Source organism: Chinchilla lanigera, unplaced genomic scaffold, assembly GCF_000276665.1.
Source record: "Chinchilla lanigera isolate Chin_1 unplaced genomic scaffold, ChiLan1.0 scaffold00013, whole genome shotgun sequence".
Classification (NCBI taxonomy): domain Eukaryota; kingdom Metazoa; phylum Chordata; class Mammalia; order Rodentia; family Chinchillidae; genus Chinchilla; species Chinchilla lanigera.
Genome location: NW_004955414.1, coordinates 22,938,890 through 22,964,141, shown reverse-complemented (window position 1 = coordinate 22,964,141; position 25,252 = coordinate 22,938,890). Strand labels below are relative to the sequence as shown.

The window sequence follows — 25,252 nt, the reverse complement described above, 5'->3', positions numbered from 1 at the left end:
ACCACAATCTGGCAGCAGATTCACTGACCTTGATGAGACAGGAAGACACTGAGGGGTCCCTCTTAGCTGATAGTGGCTGTCAAGCGAGGCCCACAGTGATATTGAGAAACACTGAGTTTCAGGCAAAGAGACAGTATGAAAGGAGCTGCTAAAATGCCTCATATGAGAGGCAATCTACAGTGAGATGATAAGGGACTAAGAATATATAATGGGCCGGGCGTCATGGTGCATGCCTGTAATCCCAGCACTCAGGAGGCTGAGGTAGGAGGATCGTTGTGAGTTCGAGACCAGCCTGGGCTACAAAGTGATCTCAAGGCCAGCCTGAACTGCATAGGGAGACTCTGTTGCAAAAAGAAAAAACAAACACAAAAAACAAAAATCCATACTGGGAATTCTGAAGCATTGGAAAGAGGCTGCTGGCACCGAAGATATTTGTGTTTAGGTTGTAGACTGAAATTCAGAAACACGACCAAAGTCTGGAAACAGAATTATCAAGAGCAAGCCCTGACCATGGTGATTAAGAGTGAAGATTTTGGATTTAGAGAATATGATTTTGGACCCACTTCAGAGTAAAGTATCTTGGGGAAGTTATTTAATCTTCTTCTATGAAGTGGAGAAAAGTAATACTATGCATTTCAATGACTGTTGTAAAGTTTAAATTAACACCTGCAAGTCGTAATACACAAATCCTAGCTCTAAGTAAGCATTCCAATTTAGCTGTTATTTTACAGGTTATGTGACTAGGAACTAATGCACAAGACTAACTATAGGAAGAAAATAGAGATGAGGCTGGGGATATCTTTAGGTTTGAAAATTCAGTAGAAATGTTCTTGTCGAAATAGAAGATTAAATGTTTGAAACATGGTCATAAATGTTGGTGTGAAAAAGTCTCCCTGGTACAACTGATCCAAGTCTAGATGTTCTTGCTGAGGATATAGCCTGATAAATAAGCCTGACCTTATAAGCACATGTCTCAGGGTCACAGGTGAGGAGGGTTTAGATTTCAAGCAGGGAAGTCTTAAAATTGTGTTTAAACTCCTTTAAATATATTAATTTAATTATTTGATCATTTGCATTATGAAATATATCATTACAAAAGAATAGCATATATGTATAGAATAAATAAAATAAAACCTACACCTATGTGTTTGTGGGTATACACAATACACCCACAAACCAACAAAACATACCTAATATACCTAACATCACCAGAACATTTGAAGCTTTATGTGTGCTCTTCCCTAATTATAACCCTCTTCCTTCCCCCATATATTACCACAATTAATTCACTTTTTTGTAGATCTGTAACACATCCCTAAACAACATATTGTTCATTGGGGGGTGGTGAATTTTATATGCATAGAGGTATACATACTGTTTATATTCTTCCATATTATGCATGTTTTCTCAGCATTGTGTCTTTAAGATTTATCCACATTAATATGTGCCTATAAATCTTTAACTTTAATTGTAACTTAGTGACATCAACTAATAAAAGTTTCAATTCACTGTGAAAGTACTTAAAAATTAACATTATAGGCACTTATTAATATAGCTTTAAAACATGTAAAGCAAAATTTATTGGAGCTTCAGAGGAAAATCGATAAGGCTATTATCATAAAGGCCAGATCTTTCAAGTGTTAAAAACTTGACCAGACACATCCAAATAGTATTTGTATTATATTCTTTATCATTATACTTTGTCTACATGTTTAAAATCATGCTAGAGTCTTGAATTTCATCATCACTGGCTATTTTACATAAAAGACATCTTCCTGGAGGAGGTGATATTGTGGTTATAACACAGAAATAAATTTTAAATTGTCTTTGTTACTGACATTCTACATGGAGAAAAGAGATACCATACCTAGTTCAGAAATGGACAGGACTACTGCCTCAGAAAGGAAAAATAGCAAAGTTGCAATTATTATCTTATAAACCTTGATATGAAACAAATACACAGAGCTTGTTTAGAAACTTGGGTACATATCAAGAGTTTATTTTCCAAAGCTGTCTTTCTTTATGGTTTAGGCAGGAGCAGGGATTCTTTCATTCTATGAACTCTATTTTCTTCTTCTGGGGTCAAGCGTTATAATATAGTAACTCAAAAGAAGGAGAATCTTGTAGCTCAGGAGACTGAGGACACTTCTGGAGGGGAAGATGGAGGGAAACATTACTTTGCACTACACTTTCCTGGCTAGCCCTGGTAGCAGCAATTAATTCCCTCCAACATCATTTGTATAGCTATGTCAAGGAAGGCTAAGACTTGACTAGAGGTCCATATCACCAGATATTTCCCAGCCTAATCCTACTGAATGACATCATACAGAAAAGGATCACTCCTCTAGAGCACTAGGGTTGATAAAATACCTATTATTATTTGGGAGGCTGAAGGAAAGTTCTGAGAGAATGGAATGACAGCATGGAGTGCAGGCATATTAACTCTGCTGGCACAGCTACATGAAGAGTGAATGAAGGGAAACTAATAGCCTTTGAGATTTCCTGGAAAAGAATATATAATAGCAGAATCAGGCTTTAAATCTTTCCAAGTGAAGAGTTATATATGGATAAGTAAAATAAAATATGCTGCACAGAATACTTCTGGTTCAAGATGGGAGAATAAGCATACTTAGACCTCCCTAACCCCTAAACCCCACTAAAATAAAGGTGGAATAATGCTTTTTGACTAGTATAAACAAAATAGCAAAGAGAGTAACAGAAGGTAAAAGGAATGTAAGAGGAGATAGTCCCAGCAGACAAATTTTTTTCAACATACAGGATTTCTACAAATGAAATGAACATGGAAGGGTGCTGAAAATTCAATAAATTGAAGGAACACAAAATCTGAAGACAATTATAAAGAAAGAGCAAAAAAGGAAATCATACGCCTGGGGGGAAAAAAAGCCCCTATGACTGGAAGGTGAGTATGAAACGTTAAAAGCCGAAAAAGTAACTAAAGCTTGGTGTATATGAGGGTCAGAAAGAGATCTGGTAATCAACATTTAATCCCAAGAAAATAAATCTCTAAAGAAATTAAATGAACAAGTAAGAGACATACGGTACCTAATGAGACTGTTGTACCAACGAACTGACGCCCTATTTTCCCCCAAAGCTTGCTCCTTTTCCAAAAACGCATTAAAAGAAAAACTTCTCATTAACATACAAAAGAACTCCCAGTCAGCTCTGTCATCTCCTATTTTAAGTATGAGTAGCTATAAGTTATATATTATAATAATTATATTAAATTATAATTATGTATAACCACTTCAAATCTTAATGGCTTAAAACAACATTTATTATCTCATGTAATTTCTAAAGTTCTAGAATTCAGAAATGGCTTAGTGAGGTCAATTAGCCTCTGGGTCTCTCATGTGGTTGCAGTGCTAATTTTGTCTGGGACTGTAGTTATATGAAGGTTTAATTTGGACTGAGGGATCTCTTTCTGTGATCATTTGTCTGACTGTTAATGAGAATTCTCAGTTCTTCACTAGGTGGTCTACTCCTTGTATCATGATAGTTAGCTTCTTCTAAAATTAGTAATCTAAAAAAAAGTAGGTGAAAAAGGAAGCAATGAGAAACTACAATGCCTTATATGACCTAACTTACAAATTTGCATACTCTCACTTCAGCCATATGCTACTGGTCAAACCAATGCTGATAGAGTGACGGAGGTGACTACACAAGGATATAACATCAGAAGGAGCAATCAGAGACTATCTTGGAAACTGGCTGATACACTAGGCGAGACAAATAAGCAAAAAACAAAAGAAAGCTTAGCAGATATGTGGAGAAAACCTGCAGTATAAACGGCAAAAAACAAATGTGTAACCAACTGTGAAATAAGATTCCAGAGGATTCAAGAAAGAACAGAAGAGTATTTAAAAACAAAACACATTATTAGAAACATTGATTAGTATACCTGGATAGATATTTTATGAGCAATAAAAAGAGGTGATAAGCCAAAAGAAAAAATAACAGGGGATCTTGAAAATAGCAGTGTATTAGATAAAGACTTGCACAGTATACTCTTCCATTACAGAGTAGGCTAGAGACTGAGCACCTAGAATTTAGCCACAAGAAGCAGTTACAAGAATTGGCTTGATCTCTGAGTATAAATACTAGAAAAAGCTTCTGAACAGATGTTGCATTTAGTAGGTTTTAGGGTTAGTGTCTGTCTATGTGTGTTTGCTCTAATCTTTCTCCTGGCACTCCTTTATAATGCAGTTTTGTCCATCCACAGCCCATCTGTGCTGGGCAGTGAAATAGGTTGGCAAGAAACTATAAAAAATACTTAAACCAGGTGTGATGGTGCATGCCTGTAATCCCAGCACTCAAGAGGCTGAAGCTGGAGGAGTATTTCAAGTTCAAGGCCAGCCTGGGCTAAAAAGTGAGCTCAAGGCCAATCTAAACTGCATGCAAGACCTTGTCTCAAAAAAGACAAAAAAAAATACTTAAGTAAATGCAAAGAAATTGAAATAATCTCATGCATATTAACATACCATAGTACAATAAAAATGGAAAGCAATGGCAAAAGAAACCACAACAACCTCATAAACACATGGAAATTAAACAATATCCTCCTGAACAACCAATGGGTCACAGATGAAATTAAAGAAGAAATTAGACAGTTTCTACAATTAAATGATAATGCCAATACAAGAGACCAGAATTTATGGGACACAATGAAAGGAATCCTCTCAGAGAAATTTATAGCAGTGAATACCAGTATCAGGAAAACAGAGTGAGCTCAAATAGCCAACTTAATGTTGAACCTCAAGCTTCTATAAAAAGAGCACCTCAAGCCCAAAGCTCATATGAGGGAGGAAATTATAAAGCTGAGAGCAGAAATTAATATAATGTAAGTAACTATCTTGTGATCTGATCAACTACTTTGAAGATAACAATACGCAATATACTAACCACTGTTACTCTCCTAAAATCTTGTTTTGAAATTTTATGCCATTGTTTTTATGTTTTACTTTTCTTTAAAATAAAAAAGCAAGAAATTAATATAATGGAGACTAAGAAAACAACACAAAGAATCAATAAGTTGAAGAGTTGATTCTTTGAAAGATTAAATAAAATTGACAAACCCTTAGCCAACCTTATAAAAAGGAAAGAAAAGCTGTAAATCCCTGCAACTAGGAAGGAAAAGGGTGAAATCACAACAGATACTCCAGAAATCCAGAAGATCATCAATACCTACTTTCAGAACTGGTATTCTAAAACATGGAAAATGCAGAAGAAATGGACAGATTGCTAGATACATATGAATTATCAAAGCTGAATCAGGAAGATATAAAAATTCTAAGTAAACCAATATCAATTAAATTGAAGATATAATTAAAAATCTACCAACAAAGAAAAGTCCAGGCTCTGATGGTTCACTGCTGAATTCTACAAGAAGTTTAAAAAAAACCTAATACCACTACTTCTCAAAATCTTTAATGAAATTGAACGGGAAGCAATACTCCCAAATTCATCCCTAGAAGCAAGTATTACCCTGACACCAAAACCAGAGAAGGACCCAACCAAGAAAAAGGCCAATCTCTCTAATGAACATATATGTAAAAATCATCAAGATTCTGACAAACAGAATGCAGCAAATCATCAAGAAGATTATGTACCATGACCAAGTAGGATTCATCCCAGAGATGCAGAGATGATTCAACATATGCAAATAAATAAAGGTAATATATGATATTAACAGAGCCAAAGACAAAAATCATATGATCATCTCAATAGTTGCAGAAAAAGCATTTGACAAAATCCCATTAATGATAGAAACCCTACCTACAGAAAATTGGACCTGATGTTCTTTATCTCAATCTGATAAAAAGCCATCTGCAACAAACCAATAGACGACATCATACTTAATAGACAAAAAACAGGAAGTTTTCACTCTAAAATCAGGAACACGAGAACTATGTCACTGTCACTACTGTTATTCAATATAGTTCTGAAAACATTAGCCAGGGCAATTATATAAGAGAAAGAGATGAAAGGAATAGTGATAGGAAAGGAAGAAGTTACATTATCATTATTTGTGGGTAGCATGATATTCTACATAGAAGACCCCAAAACTCCATCATAATACTGCTAGATTTAATAACCAAATTTAGTGTAGCTGGATACAAAGTCAACACTCAAAAACCAATAGCCTTCCTGTACATGAATAACAAACTCACTGAGAGAGAGAGATTAAGGAAACAACATCTTTCACAATAACATCCAAAAAAAATCTAGGAATTAATCTAATGAAAGAAGTGAAAGATCTCCACCTTGAGAACTACAGTACTCAAAAGAGATTGAAGAAGATATCAGAAAATGGTTAAGGTATCCCTTGCTCTTGGGTAGGAAGAACCAATACAGTAAAAACGGCCATGCTTCCAGAATTGTTATATAGATTTAATGCAATCCTGATCAAAATTCCAACAATATATCTCACAGAATTAGAGAGAACAATCCCAAAATTAATTTGAAACCAAAAGAGATGTAAAATAACAAAGATAATTCTAGGCAACAAAGGGAAGGCAGGGGACATCAAAATCCATGACCTGAAATTATAGTACAAATCTACTGTGATAAAAACAGCATTATACTAGCAAAAAAAAAAAAAAAAAAAGGATTGAGGAAAAAAGGACTCGAGGATCAGTGAACAGATTAGAAGATGCAGAAAGAGCTCCAGACATACTTAGCTGCCTTACCTTTGACAAAAGTGCCAACACATTCACTGGAAGAAAGATAGCCTCCTTAATAAATGGTGCTGGAAAAATTGACTTTCCAAATTCTGGAGACTAAAACTAGACCCGTATCTTTCACCATGCACTAAACTAAAATTGAAATGGATCAAAGAAAAATATTAAAGCAGAAACATTAAATCTGCTGGAAGAGAGAATAGGTAGAACTCTTTAAGACAGTGGTATAAACAAAGACTTTATGAACAAAACTTCAGTCATGCAGGAAATATGAAAGAGTCAACAATTGGGATCTCATCTTATTAAAAAGCTTTTCTGTAGCAAAGGAAATCACTAACACTAAAGAAACAGCCCACAGTGTGGGAAAAAATTTTTCCAGTTGTTCCTCAGACAAAGGACTACTATCTAGAATATATATAAAAACTCAAAAAAAGCAAACACCCCAAATTTAAAGTCCCAAAGCCAAAAATGGGCACCTGAAAGAGATACTTCTCAGAGAAGTACAGATGGAAAACAAATATGTGAAAAATATTCAGCATCACTGGTCATTTGAGAAAAGCAAACTGAAAAAATGCTGAGATTCCATCTCACTCCAAGAATGCCTCATTGAGAAATCAACCAATAACAAATGCTGCTAGAGCTGTAGGGAAAACGAAACAGTTCTCCACTGTTGATGGGAGTGTAGACTGGTGTAACCACTGTGGAAATCAGTGTGGAGATTCCTCAAAAAAGTAGGACTAGAGGTTCCATTCAACCCAGCTGTTCTCCTTCTTGGTATCTTTCCAAAAGAATTAAAAACATCACATCACAGCAATATATGCACACCCATGTTATAGCGGCACAGTTTGTAATCGTTAAAACTTGGAAGCAGCTCAAATGTTCATCAATTGATGAATGGATAAAGAAGATGTGGTTTTTTTTTTTTTTTAATATATACAGTGGACTACTATTCTGCCATAAGGATAAACTCCAGACATTTCTAGGTAAATGGATACACCTTGAGACCATACTCTTAAGTAAAATATACTGGACACACATGTGTAAATACTGCATTGTTTCCCTGGTGTGAGAAACTGAAAGTGTAAATAAGGACCAAAATGTATAATAGATATTAGGAAATAGAAAGAAAATGTGCAAATGGGAAGGGGCAGTAGGGAATGGGGAGGGGGAAGGGGAGGAAGAAAGAGAAAAAAGAGAAAAGAAGGAAAAATTGGAGATAAAGCTGTCGTAAACAAGGAGAGGAAGAGGAATTGAAGGAAGGGTAATGGAATGGGAAAAAGAAGAATGTAGTTATGTTATGTACAGCTACACATTCCCTATGATGAATGTGATGACTATGTATAACTAAAATATACCAGTAAACTGCATTTTTAAAAAAAGATAATATCTACAGTCTGGTGTAGACATGCTTACACTGTCCCCTTGAGTTGTCAAGAGTCTTGAGAATACAAAAAGGGACGTGGTGCTAAATGCCCTAGTTTTTTTCCTCAGGGACAACACAAACTGGAACTGCTGTTTGCTTTGCTTTAATTGACAATGGACAATACTGAAATATGAAACATGCTTGCTACCTCTCTGAACATTTAAATATTTGCAACAGAGCCAAATTTAAACATTGAGGATAGCTTATTGCTTTTCATATTGAAAGCTATTTTTCCTTTCCTGAATACACATTAACATCATTTCAACTCCACTACAAAGTCTCTAAATTTCTTTTCTTGAAAAAATTCTAGAACCTACTGTGTACTATACATGGTACTATAGCTATAACAACAATCAAGACATCAAGCTTACAATACACAGGATAAGCAGGCATTTTCTATCTCAAGTGAGAAGGCCTGTCATGGTGGTCCAAGGATTCACAGCAATATATATGAAAAGATCCTAACCCAATTCCGAGAAGTACACAACTAAGAAAGATTTCTCCCTTTCTGTTAAAAGCCTCATATCGAATGCATCAAAATGTGTACTCAACTTTGCTTCCTAAATAAATTTAAAGTTCTTTAACAGAAGTTTCTCTAAACTTCATTTTCACCATGTCACCCTGGGTCTAAGTCCAGCCACTGTTACCAATTACCTATTCCAATAAGTAGTCTTATTCCTATAGCCTTGCAGATTGTCTTTCTAAATGTATATTACCTCCCTTTAATATGTTTTCCAAATATCAGCCAGCATGCTATTTTTAAAACACACATTTTAATCATATAAAATGGTTTTGATATGACTAGGGTGTGTCCTGATTGGAAATGTGTACTTGCTTACGCCTCTGTTCAATAAAGTTCTGTTCTTAATTTACTACTTCATCATCCTTTGATGCATGTATTTCATAAAGGTTATTATGCTTTATGGGATGGAAGCTTGGTACCCAGTGTGGCAGTATTGAGATGGTACAGTTTGGTAGGACTACTGCATGGTAATTGGGTCACGAGGGCACCATTCTCAGGAAGGATTAATGCTGATCTAACAGAGGGAGTTGATTTTCCAGAGAGCATCTTGTCAAAATGAGGCCACACCTGGGGCTTGGTTCTTTCTGGATGAGGCAGGTTCCTTTTCTGTTTCTCTGTATTACACGATGTAAGTATAATAAGGACAAAAATTACATGATCATTTCAATCAAGAGAAAAGGCCTTTGACAAAATCTAGTATCTATTCATGATAAAAATCCTGAAGAAAAGAGACATAGAAGGATCTTATCTCAGATTAGTGAAAGTCATTTATGATAAACCAATGGCCAGTATCATACTAAATTGGGAAAAAGAGAAAACTTTCCCTCTAAAAAACAGAAACAAGACAAAGATATCCACTATTACCACTCTTGCCAACATGGTCCTTGAATCAATAGCCAGAGAAAATAGGCAAGAAAATGAAATAAAAGCAATATGTATAGGAAAGGGAAAAGTCAAATTATCATCATTTTCAAGTGACATGATCCTCTATACAAAAGACCCAAAAATTCCACCAAAAGACTTCTAGAATTAATGCTTAACAGAGTTAAACTTTTTTAAAAATAAATTATAGAAATGGAGAAAAGAATAGCGCTGAACAGAGTCTGAGTAGGGGTACTCTCAACAGAGTACACTAAACGAAAGTGCTCTACACTGATATCCCTGTGTCTTTACAACTACATGTGCATTTATAGTTATTTCAAAGTTAAGATAACAATTAACAAAAGTATTGGGGATGGGGATTTAGCTCAGCGGCAAAGCGCCTGCCTGGCAAGCGCAAGGTCGTGAGTTCGGTTCCCGGTACCGGAGAAAAACAAACAAACAAAAAAACCAAACAAACAATTAACAAAAGTACAATAGTATTCACAATCTTTAAAGATAAATAGAAACTTTTTCTTACAGCTTTTGTCTATTTTGTTGCTTTATGCTTCCTATCAGAAAAAGAGCAGTAAATATTTACTGAATACATGTGATAAGCTTAACATCACCTCATTTGAGAGGGTACATAGTTTATCCAAAACCACAAACGATTATAAAGTGACAAAGTCAAGATTCACAGGCAGACATGATGATCTAAAACTAGTGTTTTTGACTCCCACAACTTTCAAAGACAATCTATGTTGAGCATCTCTTGGAGAGGACTTTATTTTGGAATGAGAGCTAAGATCATGCAATTTTAATTGTGTTTGTCCCTCATCCAGTATTTTTTTTTCTTGTATTTCATTTTCTACACTTCTATGCTCTGGTGCAGATAAATTTCTTGTATTCCACAAGCATCACAAGCAAGCTGAGCATTTTCTGCTTCACTGGATGAGCTGATAAAATCCAATACTTCTTAAAATACGTTTCTAAATAGCTCCTGGAAACACTGTCAGGCATTGCCTGAAGTACCCAGGCTTTGTTCTTTTCTGGGTCTCAGTAAAAACACCTGCCTCTCCCTTTCTCCCATCTTCCCTATTGTTTGATGATTCTGGCCAATGGTGGCAGTGGTTTTAAGCTGTTAAGAAAACCCACACATTATTATAATTAATTAAAATCTTCACATAAGGGTGACTTGCTCAGTTTTCTGTATCAAACATTTTACATTTTCATGGCTTGGAGATGTTGATTTAATTCTATACTGCAAGAATATGACAGGTTCTCTAAGACTGTCTGCCACTCAGAGCTCTACATGGATTCCAGTAAATAAAATGCTACAAATCCAGCTTTTCTTCAGCAGCAATCTCTCTCAGAACTCCTTATTTATTTACCATGCACTAGAAACTGCACTAAGTACTTTACTTGTAGCACATGACTTTACTGTCCCAGTCATGAAGTGAGCATTTTTAATATTTCCCCTTTACACATGAGGAAACAGACATGAGAGGTTAAGTGCTTTGCCTGAAAACCACATATAATATGGGATTTTAAATTCAAGCAGTTTGAGTCAAGGAGTCCAAAAGGTTACCAATCATGTTTTAGCACTTGTGCATTTAATGAATATACTTTTTGCACTTAATGTGCTTTATAAATTTACTTCCATGTGCCTTTGGGAGATCATTAGAAAATAGTTGAAGTCAAAAAAGAAAATAGGATACAAAGATGTGGTAGAGAAATAATGATCGTAAAAAAATCATATTTTCTAATAATTTCAAAGTGACAGGATTCCAAGAATAATAGAAAGAACTCCAGTATGCATTCATCCATGTTTCCCAGATGTTAACGCTTGGAACAATTTCTTTATTAAAGAATTTCTCCACACATTCCCTACACACACACACACACACACACACACACACACACACACTTTCCAAACCAGTTGAGAAAAAGTTGCAGGCATTATGATCCATTACTTGTACTTCCTATAGTGTACTCTCCTGTATAATGATAACATTGTGTACATTAACACTGAGACCATGTAATCTACAAGCCTCATCCAAATTTCACAAATGTTTCTAATAATGTACTTTATATCAAAGGGAAGTACAAGGATATTTTGTCCAAGATCCATCTGAGATAGTATTATATTTCATTGTCAATTCTTTTTTTTTTTCAGTCTGAAATAGCTCCTCGGTATATTTTTCACCTTCATGCTTTTAAGAGTACAAGCTAGTTGTTTTTGTAGATTTCTCTTCAACTTAAGTTTATTTATGCTTCCTTAATATTAATTTGGGTTATGGGGCTTGGCAGGAATGACACAGAAATGATACTGTGTTCTTTTCAGGAGATCGTATCAAGGAACACAATGTTGATTTTTACTATTCATAGTGGTATTCATTACTGGGTTAAGGTATTGATGGCTAAGTTCCTTCACTATAAATATATATAGGCTTGATTTTATATTAATAACTACCTTACATGGGAGATCCTCTGAGAAGAATGCATAAACACCGTATTCCTCAACTCTTTACCATTTTTATAGTCTACTGATGATTCCTAAGAAATTATTTTGATGTTTGGTAATGAGTAACTTTCTACAATACTTCCTATATTAGTTGGTATTATACTATAAAGAAGAGCTCCTCTCATATTTATGTTGTTAATTTATCTCACTATGGATTCTATGACCATTATTTTTGGTTTTGTTTTTTTTCCAGTACCAGGAATCAAACTCACGACCTTGCGCTTGCCAGGCAGGCGCTGTGCTGTTGAGCTAAATCCCCAGCCCCTATCACTTTTATTTTAATCAATATATTATTGTTATCTACTTGATGATCTAAGAATCCTGCCCATCAAGTTGAGTACTGTGTCCTCTTGGTAAGTTCCCATTTTTTTATCACTTCCTTGCTTTATAACAGAAACATTTTAGAGTTCATCTTGTGCTCTCCTTGTCCTAATGTTTAGAATTAAACATTTTTCTAAGAAGTCCTGGTTTCTCTTCTTGGAGAAAAATATTTAATAACCAAGATCTGGGCACTAAGTCTGTTCTTTGCTAACAGAATGTCATTAGTTTTAGGCTCTCTCAGCAGATAGAATATGCACACATTCATCCATCCTTCCACTCATCCACATCTGTACATCATAAGTTGCTGTGTCTATGTCTTTGTTAGATAGGTAGACCAGTAAGTTCAACATAACTGAGGCCTAAAACTCCAATCTAACACTCCATTCTAACTTTCACCCTTTTAATGTTTGATACCTTTTCTGACGATGAGAAACCTCATTCTCATTACTCTTGATTTTTACTTACTTGGTAATTTTCCTAGATATTTACAAACAATGTGTGCTTGGCCCTAGCCCCATAGGACTCCATTAGCCATTGATATCTCCTAGATCCTGAGTGCCTCCACAGCATATAGAAATAGACTTGATTTTTGCAATGTACTGAAAGAATATGTACAATAATATATATAGACCAGGGCCTTAGGATTGAATATTGGAATCTGTGAGTGATGATCCAAGATCAGCCCTCAAAATAACTGTGGGGAGACAGGAAGTGGGAAGTTAGGGAACAATGTCATAAAACAGATTTTTTCTATTCAGGAAATTTTAAGCAGAAGTCAATGGTTATACAGAGTTGCAATGAGATATAAAGCAGCATTCAATAGGAAATGAGGAGCTATTGTCTAGTTTAGCCTGGAAGATATCCTAGTTCTAAAAGTTGACATTTTAGAAATGTCACTCCATCTGTAACACTGAGATTAAAAATTAAATAGGGCTAGAGTGAGGATGGGAGACAATTAAAGACGCTACTGGAATACAAATATTCCTCATTTAACAACTAAGTTCTGTTCTCAGGACTAGGTCATTCAATGAATTGCTTGTTAAATGAGGAATTGCATATAGTATGTACATTACAATATTCAGAACAAAGAAATGGTCAAAGAAAACTCCAACTTGATGACTTTCTTTTATTTGCATAACTCTTACAAGCAGTACTGTAATGTATAACAGAACATAAACTGTACAGTAGAATCAGCAAAAATTACTATATAAAGGACACTGTATAAAAAAAGAGAGAGAGTTAGTCATAAGTCCAAGTGGGAGATCATAAATCCAAACAATCTTAAACAGATAAGTCATTAAATGAGGAATATTTGTATTTCAGGGAAAAGACCAAGAAAGCACTGAATTCTGGCAACATGTGAATTGAAAGGTAGATCAAGAAGCATTAGGAAGACAGAATCAATGTTATAATGGGGATTAGAAATGGGGAGTGTATGAAAAGTAGCAATGTAAAGAGAGAACTATGATTCTTGCCTAGAGGACCGAGCTCATGGTAGTGACACAGAAAGTAAATATGGAGGATTTCTGGGACAAAGGATGAATTCTATGAGTCTGTATTAGTCACCTGAGCTGTTGTAACAAATCACCACAAACTGACTTAAACATTTATTTCTCATAGTTCTACAAACTGGAAGTCCAAGATCAGAGTGCCAGGGTGGTTGAGTTCTGGTAAAGGATCTCTTCCTAGTTTACAAAGGGTAATCTTTTCACTGTGCCCTTGCATAGTATAGAAAGAAAACACTTTTTTTGTGTTCCTTCTCATATAGACACCGATCTCATTCATGAAGATTCTGTCTTCTAGTTAGCCCCTAGAGGCCCCATTTCCTACTATTTTCACATTGGAGGTTAGGATTTCTTTTTTTTGTTTTTGTTTTTGTTTTTCTTCTGGTACCAGGAATCAAACTCATGACCTTCTGCTTGCCAGGCATGGAGGTTCGGATTTCAATGTATGGGTTAGGAGGGTAGGGTGGGATGGGAACAAATAGTCCACAGCCGTTTGAGTTGTTTGTTCAATATCCAGTAATATATGTAAACTGAGCAGTAGGTCCGAGGCCCCAGAGACCAAAGACTGAAGATAAACCGGAGAGTCACCCGTGTGTTGGTGAAAGTGGAATCCACACCACAGGATACAACCTAGAGACATATGGTCTGTGACAAGAAAGAAGAGATAGTCAAGGACACACCCTGGGGAGGGGAGCATATCCAAGGGGTGCTCAGAGTCAGTGGGACCTGCAAATGGGTCCATGAACAAGTAGTTGGAGAACGTGGCTAAGAAATAAGAACGTTGAGAGTCCATGTTGATGGGAGTGACTTCCAGCTTTAAAACACTTCTGCATACATCCCTATAATAGTTAGCTTCCCCAATTTAAAAAGGATGGATGTGTACATTAAGCATCAAAAGCTGAGAATCAAAGTAATACCTAATACTATTAGAATCTTGTAAAAATCTCCAACAACTTCATTCCTTAAGAAACTCCCATGCTTTATCTCATCACTAAGGCTCTGAGATCCTGAGTGGAGACTAATACATAGTTCACAATCAGCTCTATTTACAAGTTACTCCATGACCAACTCTCTCCCAGTAGCTTTTTGGATATATATGTACATGTATCTCTTTTTCATCCATTAGGCTGCCCCATTCCATCCCCCAACCGAGTATTTTTCTCATTATGCCATCTGTGTACCTTTGATGTTCACGTCTCAAATTTTAATGTGCATTTAAGTCATTCAGGAATCTTGTTAAAAGCAGGTTCTAGTTACACACTGAGTCTGAAATGGTGCATTACTAACAAACTCGAGGTGACGCCTGCTGCTGACCTGAGAGCCACACTGAGTAGCGATCACTCTGTGCCTTCTCCCCTATTTCCACCTGCAAATAACTCCTGCCTATGTAACTTCCCTTCAGTCTGTACCTCTTTATTATTCAATTGGTGCCACTTTCTTTTTTATATTTTTTATTTAAATTAATTATATTGGTACATTTTAAAGACATATAATGATCACATTGATCATAGGGAATTTGTACCTGTCCATGATATATCTTGATTCTTTTTTCCTCAATTCCCTCTCCTCCTAATTTACAAAAGCTTTGTTTCCATTCTTCCTTCTATTCTCTTCTTTCTTTTCCCTTCTTTTCCCCTCCCTTGCTCCCCTTCCCAATTGAACATTTTCTTCCTATTTCCCAATATCTATTGTACATTTTGGGCTTTATTTACTCTTTCAGTTTCTCACACCATACATTGAGAAATAATACAATATTTAAACGTGTCTGATTTATTTCATTTAAAGGTATGGTTTCAAGGTATATACATTTACTTATAAATTTCATAAGTTTATCTTTCTTTATGGCAGAGTAGTACTGCATTGTATTTTTAAAGCCACACATCTTTATCCATTCTTCAGTTGATGGGCATTTGAGCTGTTTTCAAGATTTAACTACTACAAATTTTGCTACTATAAATATACGTAAATATATATTACGATGCTTTCAATTCTTTCCAGAAGATGCCAAGAAGGAAAAATACCTGGGTCAAATGGAACCTCTAGTTTAGCTTCTTGAGGCATCTCCACATTGATTTCCATAGTGGTTGTACCAGTCTACAGTCCCACCAATGGTGGAGAAGGGTCCCTTTTCCCCCACAGCCCTGTAAACATTTGTTAGTGGTTGATCTCTTGATAATAGCCATTCTTTCTGGTGTGAGATCGTATCTCTGTGTTGTTTTAATTTGCATCTCTTGAATAATCAGTGACATTGAACATTTTTTCACTATTAATTTACCCTTTGTACTTCTTCATCTGAGAAGTATTTATTCATTTTAGATGCCCATTTCTTAAGTCTTGAATTTGGGAGGTTTGATTTTTTTGAGCTCTTTATTTTAGATACTACTTCTAGGTATTAGTCCTTTGTCTGAGGAAGAGCTAGCAAAAATTTTTTCCTACTCTGTGGGCTGTCTCCTCACTCTGTTGATGATTTCTTTTGCTGTGCAAAAGCTTTTTAGTAAGATGAGATCCCAGTTGTTGAGTCTTTGTGCTACTTCCTGTGTGACTGGGGTTTTGTTCATAAAGTCTTTGCCTACATCTATGTCTTCAAGAGTTCTATTTATTCTTTCTTCCAATAGATTTAATGTTTCTGTTTTAATATTTAGATCCATTTTAATTTTAGTTTAGTGCACGGTAAAGGATTTGGGTCTGGGTTTAGTCTTTGGCGTGTAGAAAGACAATTTTTCCAGCATATTGGTGCCTCATTCAATCTCACTACGCTCTCCTTTGTTCTGATGGACTATGCAACCATAATTTTTATTTTGTTTTATTTAATTTATTTACTTAATGAAGTTTATTGAAAAGCAACTGTACTTCCTCTTCATGCTGACAAACAAAAATAAAACAGCATTTACAAGAGTATTAAAATATGAAATAGCAATAAATCTCACTCACAAGACCATAATTTTTATTTTAGCATTGAATAATGCCATTGTTTTCCTCACTCTATTCTTCTCTAGCAGTTTAATCCAACAAAACTTCTTTTGCTCCTTCAGTGTTAGGAAAGCAAGTTGACTAAATCAAGCTACAGTAGGGTGTTAGCTTCTAAAAGCCAATTTATGTCTTTCTGGGGTTTTTGCCAATTGACTCTCTCAAGAAACAAGTTTAGCTGGGCGTGGTGGTGAAAAAAAGAAAAGAAAAGAAAAGAAAAAAGAAAGAAGTTTAGTGCAAAGATTTTCTTTAAATTACACCCAGGGCTTCCCCATGCAAGGTCAGGCCTGTGGGCTAAAGGGAAGATACAAGAAGAGTATGGGCTTCAAATACTTCAGAATTTCATACAGGGAAGAGTTGTTCTTTTTCTCAAATTTCTCCTTGTTAATCACTTTCTGGGGCTTGAGTCTTCAAAATCCCAATCATTCATAAGACGCACCAAGGATTATGGAGATTAGATTTTTACAGACTCAGAACTGGGCCACAGTGCCATAATGACACAGAACATATGAAAATGTACTCCCTCTGAAAATTCCATAAGTCTGTTTGCAATGTGAATCATGAATAAAAGTTCAGTTCTAGCTTTGTGGATTCTTAAGTTAGTCATTCCTTTTAAACTTTGGTTTGCTTTATATCAAACAAGCATAACAGAATCTATTTCAGTGAGTGATTATAAGAAAATTCCTAAGTGTCTATAGAATATGACACTCCTCCACCCTTTACAAGTACTATTGCATTTTATCTTCACAACAACTTATACATTTCACAAAACTCTATGTGTACTATTTTTGCTACAAAATAGAAATGATTCATAATTTACATAAGGTCATAGAACTATTAAATTGTAGAGCTAATTTGAACTCAGGCAGTACAACTCCACAGCATTATTCCATTGTGAAGAAAGTATAACATATAATTTTTGAACCCAATTGCAATGACCAGTGGCTTTAGGCATGGTGAATACAAGCATGTGGAAAGTATAAAGGCAAAGCCTACAACCAATTTACCTTTGTATCCTTCCCTTATCCTATCCTATTCTATACTACCCTAGGCCATGGATTTGGTAGTTGCTCAGTATATTTTAGGTAAACAAATTTCAGAAAACTCTAAAGTATTAAATAGTTTTGAGTGGAGAAATATGGACCCTAGTTGCTCAAAGAGTCATTAAGGATAAAAAGCTTAATTTAAAAAGCAAATGGCCAAAATTTCTAGCCAAGATCAAGATGTGGTAGCACACTCCTGTAATCCCAGCACTCTGAAGGCTGAGGCAGGAGGATCGTTGTGAGTTTGAGGCCAGCCTGGGCTACAAAGTGAGCTCAAGGCCAGACTGACCTGCATAGTGAGACCCTGTCTCAAAACGACAAAAAAAAACTCTAGCCAAGTTCTTCTATTCAAACTTTTCCATTAAAAACTCAGATTTCCTGTTTCCCTGTGCCTGCCACTGGCAGGAAGGAGTTTTTTGCTGAACTCACTGTGAGAACCTTCTGGAGTGTTTGGAGGTAAAACCCACCACATGCATGGCTGTCTGATCACTGAAGTCCCTGGAGCTTTTACCTCCTGATGTACATGGAGCCCCCAGCAACTCCTGTCCCTGGCACTGGCTCCCCTCAAGGTCTCTGCACTTGGGTGTCCACTCTGGGAAGTTCCAATATGGGGGCACCAGTCACCTGTCTTAGGGTCTAAGCAAAGTTGTTGATTTTTTTTTTTTTTTGGCTTTTTACCTGTTGTTGGGATGCATCAGAGACTTCCAAGCTCCTAATATGTAGAACCAGAATCCTAAAACCATGCCATTCCTATTTTATGACCAAATAATAGTCCATTATATAGCTGGTTATATACCATGTTTTGTTTGTCCATTCTTTGGTTGGTGGACATTTCGGTGGTTTTCCACGTTTTGGCTATCATGGTAATACCTGAGCAAGACATTTTTAAATATTTGTAATTCCCAGCTGGGCATGGTGGTACATGCCTACCTTCCCAGTACTTGGGAAGCTGAGGCAGGAAGATTTTGAGTTTGAGGTTAGCCTGGGCTACATAACAAGTTTAAGGCCACTTGTCTGAAAAGAAAGAAAGAAAAAGAAGAAAGAAAAGAAAGAAAGAAAGAAAAAGAAAGAAAGAAAGAAAGAAAGAAAGGAAAAGAAAGGAGAAAAACAGAGAAACAAAGAGAGAGAGAGAGAGAGAAAGAAAGAAAGAAAGAAAGAAAGAAAGAAAGAAAGAAAGAAAGAAAGAAGAATGAACTCAGATTTCACAAATCTTGAACTCCTTGATAAGATTCTATTTCAAACTAAGGAAGACCATGATTCACTCTAATTATTCCTTAAAAGCATATAGCATATTATAATAAAATATTTGCTCTTGGCCTTATTCTGTCTTATTATTCTAGAAAAATAGAAGAGGCTATGAAAGAATTGACATTTCCTTTTTACACAGTTCTAAAAATATACTAGGATAATATAATGCAAAAGCAACAAAAAGTGTCCTGTCATCAGGACACTTTCATACAGGGAAGAGTTGTTCTTTTTCTCAAATTTCTCCTTGTTAATCACTTTTATACCTGTCATCAAATCCTGTCTTAGGCCTATAGAGCCCAATGTGTCTCCAAAAGAACAATGCGTAGCACTGACACAGTGGTGTTTCTCACAAGAATTCAATTTGTCATAGTTCTGTCATTCACCTGAGCACTCTGTGGTGGTATGATGACACTTAATTCTGCAGACAGTATAGACAGTCAGAAGTGACCAATCTATGAACACGGTAAGATTTTGCAATGTCAATTACATTCTAGAATAAATACCTAATTTTCCATAAATACAACTGGCCAATAAGGACTCTATTTCTGACCAAAAACTCAGTCTAGACACTTAGAAATAGTTTTTATACCTGGAAAAAGAGACTGACATACGTGATACAATTAAACTGGTCTTCTGTTTCCAGAATTAACTCTGTTTCCCAAGGGTTGGATTTTTCAGTATATCTACATTAGTCATGCTGCAGGCACTCCTTAAATATCTGATGATTCAGAGTTGTCCATTCATATTTAAGAATATGAGTTTAAGACTGAACTAGAAGCTTCATGTATGCAGGTGGAATTTAATGCCTGCGAGTCTACATCTGTTCAGATATATCAAATAATTGGCTTATGAGCCTAATCAGAATTTATATAGTCATTGAAACTTTACCATTTGGAAATGATTTATAATTTGGAGAGTGCATATGAAAATTATATTTCTGGCTTCCTTTGGAAAAAACAGTATATACATATATCCATATATATGTATATGTGTGTATATATATAAAATGTGTAGTATTTTCAGTTAGAGTTGAAAATCTCTTCCTCCAGATTATAATTCATCTGTTTCCTTTGTCTATGGTAGCCTTCATTAAAAAATAATTCTTAATTTTGATGTAGTTAAACCCATTGGTACTGTTTGGTCTTATTAAAAAAGTATTTTCTATCTCAAAGTTACAAAGATATTTTCTTGCACTTCTATCAGAAAATAAAATATGTATGAGATAACAAGAAAGGTAAATATATACTAATAAAGATCTACAAACAGATAAAGCATTTTTGAAAACAAAACAAAAGGAGAGACATCCCCCACTAGGCATAAGACCCTTACATAGTCAAGTAAGGTAAGAATGGCAAAATAAAAATGAGAGAGAGCAGAAAACCCAAAAATAGTTATAGATTTTTGTAGCTATAACTTCATATACAGTACAGTAGCAGTGGGGAAAAGAATTGTTCAGTAGATCTTGTTGGGGAAACAGGTTTATTCTATCAAGAAAAACAGAATTAGCACCCTAACTTATAAAGATGAATTTATGACCAGATAAATGAAAGACCAACATGTAAATAGTTAAATTACAAGATTAATGGACACATTTTAAGATCCATAATATAGGTAGAATTTAATAGAAACCAAACTAAATAGAAAAAATGAGCAAAGAAAAGCAATTTACAGGAAAGGGAACACTGACTATGTGGAGATGCTCTTGAACTAACTTGCAATTAGAGAAATGAAAATTAAAACAGCAAGATACCACGTTATATTAATCAGAGTAACAAAAAAGTGGAATCTGAGCGTGGTAAAAGGGGAATTTTTATGTTCTCTTGGTAGGAATATAAAATAGTACAATCATTTTGGAGAGAGATCTGGTAGCATGTGGAGAAATTACGAAGGGTTTTATACTTTACGATCCAACATTTCTGATCCTGGGAATAACAAAAAGGAAACCTTTTGAAGATCTAATAAGGAGATATTTACATATACATGAATATGTAATGCACAAGGCTGCCCTGGAGGGGTCATAAGCCCATGCCCTTAACCATAGTCCCCCCATTACCTCATTTCCTACTTCTTGCTCTCAGACAACAACGTATCATTTTCCTTTTTGGTTCCAATGATTCTTCATCCTTATAGCAGAAATCCACTTGATTACCATTCTGTAAAAAAAAAAAAAAAAAAACAAACAAAAAACAACTTTATTTCTTTCAGCTACCTGGGGAGGGCTACTGCATAGAAAAGGTCTTTCCTCCAACCCCAAAAGAGCCCAAGTCCTGAGGTCACAAGGGCCAAGTCAGCTGTGTGTACTTCACAGCTGGTAAGGAGACTGCACATTAGTGCCAAATAGTCAAGGGATAAAAGAAGGGGACAGACAATACAGAAGCGGGCTTCATGGTAGCAACTCACCTGGACCCTGGCCTGGCTCAGATATGGTGAGGATGAAAACCAGCCTGGGAGCTGAACAAAGGAGCAGCATCTGTGAGCAGTGGAAACCTGGGAAGAGAAGAGGTCAGAGTGACTTAGAAGTAAGTATTTTCCCACTCCTTCTCCAAACACCAGAAGTGTCATGCCCATGGACCATCCTGCACACTGCCCACCACCCACAGGTGGGTGCCTGCCTGCACAGGATCCCCCTCCATCCCCTGCTGGCAAATACTGAATGTAGTGACCCTGGGACTCAACCAAGTTCACAAGTTATAAAAATGCCATTCTGGGGAAAGTAACCAAGAGAGTACCAAGGAAGAAACACAGAGAAAGAGATAGAGAGTGGTACCCTGGCCAGAGAGCATCCAGCAATGCACTATACAAAAAGTTAAAAAATTAAGAGTCCATAAAAGGCACTAGACAGAAATCCTTGAAGATAAAAAAAATTCTATTAAAAGTATGGGCAGCAGAAGTGCCCAATGTGAGGACAATGTATTAGAAATAGAAAATAGGGCTGATGTTGTTGACCATATACTCAGAGATACCTAGAAAACAAGGGATCTTGGCAACTGGATCCAACAGCTGATAAATGATACAAAGCTAACCTAAAATCAACTGAAGTTAGACAAAAATTAAAAAAAAAAAAAGTGCCACAAATGGCATAAACAATCTGTTTGCAGAAATCACAGCAGAAAACTTCTCAAGTACGGGGAAAGAATTAAATATACAGGTAAACAAGACATATAGAACCTCATACAGCCAAGATGAAAAAAGAACTTCTTAGGACATATCATTACATAAATCCTAGAAGTCCAACACAAGGACAGAATCTTAAAAGCCATTAAAGGAAACAGCAAAATGTATTAAAATAAACCCATTAGGATTACAGCAGACTTCTCATTATAGACTTTAAAGGCCAGGAGAGCTTGAAGTTTTCAAGGTCTAAAAGAAAAAAAAACTTCAGCTCATAGGAATATATCCTGCTGAACTACCTTTCAAAAGTAATGAAGAAATGAGGTCTTTACCTGACAAAGGACAGCTTAAGGAATTCATGACCACCAATCAGCCCTTAAAAAATTCTCAAGGATATCTCAGACAGAAATAACGAAGCCAGTAACACCAAAAAGTCTAGTGGCATGAATATATGAAGCAGGGTGAGAAGTTAACCAGAAGGGAAAATTAAAGGTATCAGCAACAGAAAAATAATGCAATGACAGGAATAAGTCTCCATCTTTCAGTAAATAATTCTCAATGCAAATGGTTTCAGTTTCCAAATCAAAAGACATAGATTGGCAGATTGGATCAAAACTGGAAACTCATTGTTATGCTGTACACAAGAGACACATTTAATCTCAAGAGGTTATAGCCACCTCATGCTGCACAAGAAAGGCCAAGAGAGCCCCACCCTGCCCACCTCACTGCACGGCTGTCTCCTGCTGCATGAGAAGGACCCAAAAGAGTTAAGATATCACATTACAGTGATATATGCAGACACATTTTATAGCAGCACATTATAATAGCCAAACGTTAGAAGCAGCCTGTACGCCCATCAACTGATGGATGGACAAAGGAAATGTGGTATATGCACAAAATAAAGTATGACTCGGCCATAAAGAATGATAAACTTGAGTCATCTGTAGGAATATGGGTGCATCTTGAGACTGTAATGTTACATGAAATAAATGAGACACATAAGAACAGACCTTGCATGGTTTCATAGGAGAAGCATAAAATACAAATGATTTTGAGAGCAGAATAAATGATAGATAATTTGAAACAGGGAGATAGATCCTTTGCAAATAGGAAGGAGATCTAAAAATGGAGGGAGAAGGGGAGGGAGAGTAAACTAAAAGGAATTAAGATGTGTTACATACATGTAGCAACTCACCATGATCAAGGTGATCATTACTTACAGCAAATATATACTAATGAACTTTCTACAAAATTACATAATGTTGATGAATGCTCCACTATAGACACACTTAGGTGGGTATCTTCTGCCATGCTGTGCATGAGGAGTACACTCAGGCATCCTGTATGCAACTTCCCCTTATAAATACTATGGACTGATTTTTTAGAAAACATAAAAAGAAGGCAAAAAAAGGTTTTTTTCAAGCTTTATCTCCTTCATGTCCTCATTTCCTTCCCACCTGGCTTGGATTCCATGGGGCAACAGGTAAGCACTCCCTTATCTACCTTGTTCCTCTCTTGCTTTGACAGTCTCACCTGAAAAAACCCCAACCTTCTTAAAGTTAACACCCTGCACACCTCTGCAATTTATGGAACAGACTGCGACTAGAGGGAATCTAAAAACCATACTCGCTGATACAACTTTCATTTTATGGTCATATATCTTAAGGAGATTCTTAGTGCTGCCAGTAAATGATGAGTCACCGAATTATTCACATTACTTTTCAGAATACATAAATTTATTATACACAGAGCAAAGTGGATACTTGAAACAATGTTGGTTAGAAAAATATAGGAGACTGTCCCACAACAAAAAGTCATTTAAGTAAATTAAAAACACATATTACAAAAACACTGAAGTGTATGGAAGATTTTTCTGGTTGTCATAAATACATACATGATCAAGACCTTGTAGAATACATTTAACTGGGTGCTCATGAGAGAAAACAAAGAAAAAAGGCAGACAGGAAATTGAGAAAAAATAATAGAATTGTAACAGGAGAAATATCTTGCACAAACTGTTACTGAACTGTGGAGCATTATCAACTTACCTGTCTGCACATGGGACTTATTTCTTATATTTAAGAGAGAAGAAGGGCAGCTAGTCTGGTATGCCACTTAAGAATAAAATTCTCTTCATACTGGTTTGTAAGAATTCTTTAGCACAAAATCCAGCCTCCTGCCTGCTTACTCTCAGATATCTTAAGTCCTGATGTCAACAGAAGCCAAGTTTGTCCCCTGCAGTGCAATGGAACAGTGCAGCATAGCCATCAACTCTTGGCCAACAGGCATCTGTCCATGTGGGTCTATCGTTGCTAGACATTCTCTGTATATAGCTGTCTTGTTTTTGTTTTTGAGACAGGTTCTCCCTTTGTAGTACTAACAGGCCTTGAACTCACTATGCAGACCAGGCTGGCCTCAAACTTGTGACAATCTTCCTGCCTCAGCCTGCCAAGTGTTGGGATTACACAGGCATGTGCCACCATGCCCAACTTCCACTTAAAGATCGTGAGAATACTTTGTTAGGTTAATTTCCATGTAGTTTATATGTTTTGCTATTGCTGTAAAGCTATCCCATTTTCTATTTTCTGGAAGTACTAATTACCCATGTGGAGGAATGGTATATGTCTTAGACACAATTCCTGACACCTGCAATTTAAAAGAGGAAGTTTGTTTTGGCTCACAGTTTATAGCGGTTGCAGTCCATAGTCACCTGGTTCCAAGGCAGGGTGGCATGGCAAAGGGGCATGGCAGAGGACAGACAGCTCAGGGCATGGCAGCAAGAAGCAGAGAAAAATCAAGGGAGGAGAGTAGGCAATGCATCCCTCCAGGCCATGCCCCCTGTGATCCACCCTCTACAACCAGGCTTCACCTCCCAATACCATATTTAGCTATAAACTCATCAGTGTACCAATCAATTCATAATTATCACACCCCCATGATCCAATCCCCTCCAAAAGCTCTACCTATGAGTGCATGAGGCTTCGGGGATGGGGGAAATCAAGATATAAACCATAACAGTATACCTTTGTGT

The 25,252-nt window shown here is 36.1% G+C and overlaps 1 long non-coding RNA gene across 1 annotated transcript in view; it reads right to left on the bottom strand.

The window, feature by feature from the left end:
* The window catches only part of LOC102007107, a 49,780-nt gene extending 28,522 nt beyond the window's left edge, over positions 1-21,258 (bottom strand). Inside the window, exon 1 of the long non-coding RNA XR_260189.1 lies at positions 21,164-21,258. This is a non-coding gene — a long non-coding RNA (uncharacterized LOC102007107). The remainder of the gene's footprint in view (positions 1-21,163) is intronic.
* Between the last annotated feature and the right edge of the window lie 3,994 nt (positions 21,259-25,252).